Source organism: Poecilia reticulata, linkage group LG15 (assembly GCF_000633615.1).
Source record: "Poecilia reticulata strain Guanapo linkage group LG15, Guppy_female_1.0+MT, whole genome shotgun sequence".
Classification (NCBI taxonomy): domain Eukaryota; kingdom Metazoa; phylum Chordata; class Actinopteri; order Cyprinodontiformes; family Poeciliidae; genus Poecilia; species Poecilia reticulata.
The window spans coordinates 12,968,425-12,978,033 of record NC_024345.1 but is presented as its reverse complement, the minus strand read 5'-3'; the positions used below and the strand labels follow the sequence as shown (position 1 = coordinate 12,978,033).

The 9,609-nt window shown below is 39.2% G+C and overlaps 1 protein-coding gene across 2 annotated transcripts in view; it reads right to left on the bottom strand.

Moving 5' to 3' along the window:
• The window catches only part of LOC103476767 (receptor-type tyrosine-protein phosphatase epsilon-like), a 35,281-nt gene extending 25,851 nt beyond the window's left edge, over positions 1–9,430 (bottom strand). The window contains exon 1 of one of the 2 annotated variants that reach the window (XM_008429329.2): positions 8,962–9,430. The gene's annotated coding sequence lies outside the window, so the exon portion shown is untranslated. The remainder of the gene's footprint in view (positions 1–8,961) is intronic. The other variant, XM_008429327.2, reaches the window with a different exon arrangement.
• Between the last annotated feature and the right edge of the window lie 179 nt (positions 9,431–9,609).

Genomic DNA, 9,609 nt, shown 5'->3' with positions numbered 1-9,609 from the left:
CTGCACAAACGAAAATTTTAACGGCACAAACCTGCACAAACGGAGCACTAACCATTCAGACTATTTGCTGTATTTTTTGACGTGGGTGGGGTGTCAGCTTCACACAGCTTGGATCAGTAGGTTCCACTGTTGCCTTGCAGTAAGAAAGTCCTGGGCTTGAATCCAGGACTTCAAACCCATATGTACACACACACACATATATATATCCATGCATGCATGGATGGATAGATAGATTCAGGAACCTGAGATTGATTGATCTATAATTTATTTGAGGGTTTTATTGTTAATTAGTTGGTCATTTTTTCTGCATTTGTTATTTTTGGGTTTAGCGATGGTACTGGATTTAGAGTGGATGTGCAGATTAAACTTCAGATTATTTTAATTTTCTCCTGACAAAATCTGGTTAATTCATTGGCTGCATTAGATTGAAACTCAGGCGGTAACGTTACTGAAGGTTTTGTGTCAACAGTAGAAAATAGAGGTTGGACATTGTTAATGTTTTTACTTATCTGCAAAGAAAGCCTCCCTTGTATGTTTTAGTGTTGAGTGATAGTTGCGTCGTCGTTCTTTGTAGATGTCATAATAAACGTGAAGTTGAGTTTTACGCCATTTTTGTTTGACAGAGTTGTCTAGCAGATTGAACAGTTTGTGCATTTCTCCATGGAGATTTCTTCCTACCAGACACAACCTTCACTTTAATGGGGGCAATGTAATCAATGATATCTGAAACTTTAGACTGAAAATCATCTACCAACTTATCTATGTCGTTATAGCTTAAGGGCGTGGAAGAACAGTAGATTGAATTAAATGTTTCAGCTGTGTTTTCTGTGAAAGTACGTTTTGTGATGGTAGCCATTTGTCTAAGTGGATTAACGGATAAAGAACTGTCAAAGATAACAGCAAAGTCAGCCGACAGGCAACATCAGTTACAGAGACATTGGAAATATTCACACCCTTACTGATAACCAGGTCCAGTGTGTGTCCCTGAGTGTGCATTGCTTGTTTGACATGTTGTGTTAAACCAAAACTCTCTAATATATTACAGAGCTTTTTTGCCCCTCGGTCTTGGGGGTTGTCAACATGAATGTTGAAATCACCGACAATTATTAAACAATCATAATCAATGCATATGAGAGATAGGAGCTCATTCAAATCCATAAAGAAATTTTCCACATATGTTGGAGTTTTGTATAAAGTTAGTGTCAAAGTTTGTTTGTGGCCTTCCCAGATACTCAAAAGACGTGGAATTACCCAAAGAGATTTTACTACAGTTTATGGTATTCTTAAATATTGAAGCCATGCCTCCTTTTTTGTGTGTTTTCTATTTTCACTTAAAAAAAATAAGTAGGAGGCGCTGATTCAATTAGTACGATTGGTTCATTGTCATTCAACCATGTTTCTGTCAGAAATAAAATATTAAGATCAGTGATGAAATCATTAATTAATAGAGCTTTAGCACAGAGAGATCTGGTATTTAAAAGAGCCAGTTTAAGTGACTTGGAGGCTGAAAGTTCTTCAGTCTGAGATTCCTTTAGACAACCCACCAATGGAGACCCCAAACTGTTCACAGCAGCACATGAAGTTCAGCCTGTAGCAGAACAATCAGCTGATTGGACCCACAGAACCGGTGCTGCTACGCCCTGACATGAGAATCTTCCACTTTAGCTACAGCCAGGGGCGGATCTATTGGGGTGGCAGCTGCCACCCCAAACGAGAGCCTTGCCACCCCTGTTGCCACCCCAGCTAGCGACAATGAATTCAAAAGTTATGGCAAATCGGACATTAAGCGCACGAAACTCTTTTTTTCCGACAACATTGAATGCAACACAATGTAACCTTACACCCACTGCTAAGTAGCGGGAAGTGCGAGAGAAGGACAGAGCGCCAGCAGCATTGATGGATATATATTACTGGACTGGACATTACGTGATTTATCGTCAGTCACACACGCGCCATTGCTGTCCATTGCTGTCCCACGCGTATCAACACACGAACATACCTCCCCCGAGTCGCCCCTTCCAGCTTTCGCGCTTTCTGTAAGCTAAGTGTGGCTACGTGGTGAAGCTAGCTAAAAAAACGAATAACGAGTTTTAAGCCTCCGGTAGTTCTAAGAGCGGATCGAGTGAACCCATCCTGAGCTTTTTACCGTGTGCACGGTCTAGCGGGGACGCTGTTTTAACAAATTTTTTTGTGATTTTGCAAACTGAAAAGCGGACGAACCCCCCCGACTGGCTGATCCTGACATCTACTGCGTTATGCCGAGCTCCACAGCGTTATAACGCGATCTGCCGGAGCGCCGCACAAAGACTGCGGGAGGAGTTGGATCTAAAGTTAAATCTAGTTTAAACTTTTACAAAAGAGGAGAAACTAAGCAAACATGGTCCCTTAACCTCCTCACCTTAACGTGGGATTATTTATTCTCCTCCTTCCCCTACTCTTCCACAGGTATGCTTTGCTTCCCTGTCATAAAACAAGATCCTGTTTTTATGGGCCGCGAGAATTATGCATGATGACCTGTATTTATGTGGTTTAGGTTTGTGCTGATTTTGTGCGATTTGTCCAACAAGCACATGAAGCGCGTTAGCAGACGTGCTCAGTGGCTTCTGATATGGGAGGCATGGGCAACCGCCCAGGGCATCATTATGTGGGTGGCGGCATGATAAAATGACTATCTATACTAAAATAATAAATTCTAGACACTTTTTTATGAAAAACTGTACTTTCTTTGGCACTTTTAAAGATGGTCGGTAGTAGGAAACCTTCCATAAAAGAAGAAATCTAAAGAAACAATCTCCATTTTCTGCCAACAATATAGAAAAAACTATTAAAGATATCCATAAATAAATGTTTTTATATGATGCAGAAGCCTAATTGACATCTAGGAAGGAAGTTTGAATGAAATGCATAAAAAAAAAAAAAACATTTTGGTGAAAGTCAAAAATTCTCTAAATTTAGATTTTTTTAAAAACAAACAAAGAATCCCTATTTTCTACCAGCAATACTAAGGAAACTATTAAAGATGGCCAAAAATGGAAGCCTTTATGTTATTCACCAGTTTAATTTATCTGTAGTACAGAAGTTTTATTGAAATCTGATGAAAAATACAAGTTTGGTGAGTGGTCAAAAAACGCTTAATTTTGTCAATTTTTGAATTTTTCCCCCCCCCCCATCTGAAATGAGCTTTGGAAGCAGTTTTGCGGCCTAATAAATCTTTATTGAATAGTCCTAGACCCCTACAAAAAATTGAGCCTGTTAAGACCGCATAGCAGGACGGGCGAAATAGCTTTTGGGGCTTGGTTTCAACATATATTTTTTAATATGGTATCCCAAGCATGCCATCTCTGCTGTCAGGGGAAATATTGAAAATTGTTTTATATATCAAAATGACATTTTTTTAAGAACCTTCATTTTAAAAATAAGCTATTTATACTGTACATATTCATGTTTAATATTATTTATATATATTTAAACAATGTCATTACAAATAAGTGTCAAATTGACTTATTTTTTAAGTAATCGGCTTTCAAAAACCCCATCTTTTTCTACTAGAAGGTTGGTTTGTGGCAAGGTACCACCTACCCCTCAAAATCTCAAAAACCGTTAGAGATAATGGGCTGAAATTTTTTCTGCTCCTTTCTGGTAATACACTTAATAGAAAAATGCATTCATAGTACAAAAAATATAAAGGAAAAAAAAATTATTGCCAGCACCCAACATTGCACTGTATATGCATTGTGTGCTCAGTTTTTGGGTTTAATATTCCCATTCAATTCTTCTAGAATAGTTCAGAATTTCTTTTCTCTGTTTATTTATAAATATATCTAGTTTTAGGTCCCCTCCCGCTCTGATTGGTCAAATAAAAGTCTAAAAAGGTTACATGGAATGATGCAACACACTCATACCAAGCTAGCAACTGGTCAGGCAGTATGCAAACATTTTATGCTGACCTGTGGAAAATGCAGGGTACATGTGCTCAGATTAGCATAAATCTTAGCTTCATATGTTGCAGAAATGTACAAAACAAATGTTTTCAATCTCTGAAGCATGTTTCTTTAAATGCCAAGTCGAACATGGATTTACTGAATACTAAAATGAACCTGGTATTTTATTGAACAAACTATTCTCACAACAGGCCATCTACCACTCCCAGAACTAACATTGACATCTGACTGTAAGATTTTCAACTTCTTCGAATGTACATGATGGAATATAAAAACCATGGAAGACTCGTACGGTTAAAAGCGTACTGTGGAAAAAGTCATGCAAGCCCAGCTGATCTTTGAAGCGGAACAAAGAGATAAATCCTGTAACTAAATCTGTCAATCAAATATGAATCATACTTTTAAAAGGGCAGAAGGGTAATGCTGGAGCCGTTTTCTGGTTTTGAACACAATTTGGCCTCTGGGTGGAACTCCAGGCAATTTTTGGCCCCTGGCTCTTATTTAAAAGGGCAAGAGTGTTACTCAGGGGGTTTGGAAAAGTTTTACTTAGTAAAATATTTCAAAAAGGATGATGGCACTGGTAATAAAATACGGTATACTGAAGCATAAAAAAATCCTTCAGAGAAGTTTTTGTGAAATGTATAACACTCATGATTGTCATAAAACGTCTGACCTAATAATTGGTAGGTTTTAAAAGAAATGATAAATAATTCTTCATACAGTATTTTACTTGCCTTTAGTCATTCAGTTCTTTAGTTCTACAAGTCAAAACGGAAGCCGTGTTCATAATGTTCTATTATTATAGGAACAGCTACTTCCTGTCTGCTCTGCGTTGACTAAAAATGATTAAAAAAAAAACAAAACATGGAGGTCATCGAAGCTGTATTTGAGTGTTATCGTCATCCAAAACTCCCAAAAGAGACAGCAGTGAGTCTATGAGGTGGTGTTTACCGTAGCTACCATGTCATTCTTTTCTGTCAGCTTAAAACACAAATATTAACATCATTTCTTTAAAGGAGACCTACTATACTTCCTTGAAGGGGTTAAAACGGGTCTGTGGGATATACAAATCATGTTCATTGCATTTTTTCGCAAAAAAAACAACAATCTGATATTTCACCTAACTGCTTCTAGAAGCAATAAAGACTTAAATGGAAAAGCAAAAATGTGCAACAAAAAAAATTGCATAATAGGTCCCCTTTTACAATGGAAAACAAATTGCCATTTGCTTATACAGAGCTGTGAATTATGATGTATGCCATTTAAAAAAAAAAAAAATCACAAACCATTTTGAGTCCACCTGTGATGTTCCCTGCTGTCAAACTAACCGAACACACAGAGATACAATTGTTTCTTACATTGTGTAACTTTTCCGCCGACGCAAAATCTAAACCTCGACTAAACAGTGCACAGCACTCGGTGTGTGGGTAGGACCAGAGCCTCGAACACCTGCACTTCATAATAAGCAGCCATCCTGTCGTGGGAAATGGCCAAGAAAATTCAGTTTTATCCACACGAGCCAGGAGGATGAGGAAAGTAATCTCCAGCCTCCAGTTTGAGGACTCTGAAAATGACACTTCTGGGACACAATAGGTGAAACCGGGGACATGAGATGATAATCATTGCAATTACAGCCTCACTTGTTCAGCTGCAGCTCAGCCAAGGATAAAGGAGTAAGCTTCTTTCCTGGGATTCACCACAATGGAGCTAGGTGCAAAAATGAATACAAAATCAAGCCCCGGCAGCATACAAAGAAATCTACTGTGATGGTCGTGTTACAGACAACACTTTTGAGAAACATGTAAAAATAATAGCTTGTTTTTTTTCTGTGTTGTTGCCAGTCGTTGCTATGGGTGTTGATTATTTAAGCGATTGCCTCATTTGCTTGACCGACCACAGAATGATGACGCAGACACTTGCTCCTCTCAGTAAGAGACAAATTTCACCACAAGCATACTTGCAAAACCAAGATACATATGTGTGCACATGAGCAGGGTGGCAGTTGTGTCTTAAAATAAATGCATATCTATTCATCCCACCACAAAACCTCACTTTTCTAAATGTAATCATGCATTTTTGCACAAATGCATACACCATCATTGTCTCATTTTTGTTTTTTGAGGGGGTTTTTTTTAGCAGAAATGTAAGTGAAAAATATGATTCCAACATTTTTTTTTTTTTTTTTTACTAACATTAGGTAACAAATGTCCTCCACGTGGGCTACAAATGTGTTAAGCCTGGACCAAGAGACAATGTGAGAACAATGTTACGTGGGCTAAATACAAAAGCAACTGGACTGTTCCTCAGTGGTCCAAAGTCCTTTTTACAAATTTGTATTCCATTTGGAATTTGAGGTCCCATGGAAGAGTGGAGAAAGCACAGTAGTCATGCTGCTGGAAGTCCAGTTTGAGGTTTTCACTGTCACAATTCGTGCCATGCCTGAAGTACAGAGCAGCTAAACTTTAGGGCACCTCATGCTTCCTACTGCTGACAAGCTTTATGGAGATGCTTATTTCATTTTCCAGGAGGTCGTGGATCTTTCCCACACTGCCAACTGTACCAAAAGCTGATTCTCAGTCACCATGGTACTACTCTGCTCGACTGGGCAGCAGTCTTGCCTGAGTTGAACCCCATAAAAAATTATTTGGGCTGCCAAGAGGAAGACAAGAGACACCACACAACAAGGCAAGATGACCTGAAGGCTGCTATAAAAGCAATCTGGACTTGCATTACACCTCAACAGTGCAATAGGCTGATGGCCTCCAGGCTGCACTGAAGCTGTAATTCATACACAAGGAGGCCCAACCAAGAATTAAGCTGCAGAAAACTCAACATACCTTTCAGAAACCAATTCACAATATCTTTTTTTATTGAATTATGTATTATTTATATTTTCTGAGACATACATTTTTGAGTTTGAAGTTTTCGTCATCACTAAGCTTTAAATATTCCACTCTATGTGCAATAAAGCTACAAAGTATACATTCAACTTTCCAAAACAAGTGACAAAAGATATTGAACTTTAGATGCGACCAGAACAGCAGATTTAGGTGATGTTTAACACAGAGAACATCAGGAACTGAGACTGAATTGTTCATAATTTGCTTGCATAACGCCAACTTAAAATTAAGGCAACCTTCTTACAAAGACAAATGAGCCATATGTTTTCCACATCAAGGACAATCTCCCAGAATTCCTCTGCAATGTTTACGATTGCCACAATGCAAACCGTGTTTCTCACCTTCGGATGCCGAAATATAATTCCTGGGAAATTTGTCACTTTCACAACGAGTCTAACTATAGCATGTGAATTCCCTCAAGGGTGTAACGTGTGCTGTAGCCGTCCCAATATTCTGAGGTAATTCCAGAATTAACATCAGCTTTTAGTAGGCCACTTAATTAGGAATGAAGCAAAAATGTAGGTTATTGTGAATAGGGCTTTTGCAGTGAACGAGATCTACAATTCAAGTCTGATACAAAAGGCATTTATATGACCGTTTTACTTTGTTATTAGATATGACATTACAAAAACAAGGATCATTTTGTACAGACTATGTAAGGTTCAACATTATGATCACTAACAGATGAGTGTTTATTTATCATGACACCCATAGAGTGTAATGGATTAGGAAGAAAATCAAGAAGCAAAAAAGAAATTGGCAAGCAAGAAGACTTCAATTAGTTTTATGAAACTAACTGCAGCTTTTATGAGGTGTTTCCACTAATCAATCTCTATCTAAAGTGGTCTCTGAGGACGGAACAGCGGACAAGCATCTGAGTCATTGGGCTGCCGAGCCTCGCTGATGAATGTGGAGAGTGACAGCACAGCCCAACTACTGCAAACGTTAATGCGGGTTCTGATAGAAAAGTGCAAGAATGCACAGTTGTCATTTCTCGTTGCATGCGAGGCTACAAAGCTGTCAGGGTATCCATGCTAACATTAGAACAAGCATGTAAGCATCAGAACTAGATAACAGAGCATTGGAAGAAGATGACGTGGACTGAGGAATAACGTTTTGGTTTACTGCTTCACCAAGTTGGGGATCATACGGCACCAGGATGCTAAGTTGGGAAGAAGCTGACAGAGGAAGTGTGATGCTCTCGGCAATGTTTAACTGTACTACCCATGTGGGTCTTCCATTAACAGGTTCTACTAACTTTAAAAAGCCTACTTATGTTTTCAGACTGGTTCTATTTAAATGATTTCTTGATTCCTGTGGGCTATCCAAACAAAATCCAGCTGTGATTGATCACAGTTAATTGGTGATTTAGCATGAGCTAGGTGGGTTGGGTTAGACAAATGAAACCCGTAAATCTGCCTTTGGTATTTACAGTGTTCGTCAGGTAATCTTTGTCTTCTATACTGAAAATTGGTAGGTGAGTCAAAACACTTAAGCGTAACAATCAAGCAAAAGCAGAAGTGATGTCTAAAGGCACATTTACCGTTTCACAGCTCTGCAACCTACATGCCTGGCATCAAACTGACACATTTGCTTTTTTTTTGCTGCCATTAGAAGCAGGCTATTAGCTGCAGCATCCACTATAAGTAGAGCACACAGGCCTATACTGTCCTTCATTCGTTTTTTTTTTTTTTGTCCTTAATAGCACTGCTGTTACCTTTTTTGGCGTCCAAAGATTTATTATTATTATTATTACCATTTTAAACTATATGATCACAATAAAAAATAAATTAATTAATTAAAAAAAAAAAATCAAGTCGTTACATGAATGCACTCAGTTTAACCTTATACATATCGTGTCCTGGTGGTCACTGGGCGCATAGATTTGCTCCACTAACCCATATTCTGTACAGCTTATGTTGACAATGTACATGAATGACGGCTTAGATGGAATAAATGTCCAATCCTCCGTGACCTGCATGCGTTTACTAAAGCCTTTTGTGGTTTGAGCGAGCCGAGCGGTTTAATAAAAAGGGAGAGTCACAGCTCATAGACAGAAAATGGTCGGTGTTTAGGGTTAAGCCTCACACTGAAAGCAGCTGGGCTTGTCCGCATCTTACCGTAGCTTTATGATGAACTCGTCGCTCACGCCGCGGCGGCTGATGATGTCGGCTCCCGCTTCTTGTTGTTGTTGTTGTTGTTGTTGTACCCGACGCCCCGTCTCCACTCCTCTCCTCTCCTCGCTCGTCTGGTCTTTGGAGAATAACACATGAAGACGTCGAATCGTCTGACCGGAGCCGAGGAATGCGTTTAGGCTCCCTCAGTGATCATGTTTCCAGTAGATCTCTCAAAGGATGCGTGTCCGCCTGCCAGAGCTGGGCCGAGTTATGGCAGAGCGGAGACTGGAGAGACCCTCCCCCGGGCGCAGAGCAGTATCAGGTGGACGCAGAGCATCCTTCACATTCCTGCATCAGTGGACAATAAAGGGCAAGCCAATACAGAAACCTCAATCGGTTTTACTCTCCCCTCTTTTCTGCTGGTACTTCAATTTTTTTTTTATTACAGTTGGTATTTTAGTATGACGTTTGTTCAATACAAAGGCAGGTTTCAAGTTGTAACATTCCTGCAGTGACGCTTAGAGGACTGATGTGCGCTTGTTCATGTCATATGATGCTGGAGGAGTGAACAAGTAGAGCTTCTTTAAAAAGACTACAGCTTCACTTTTCCAAGTTATTTTATAAAAGTAATACTACTACTAATATATATAT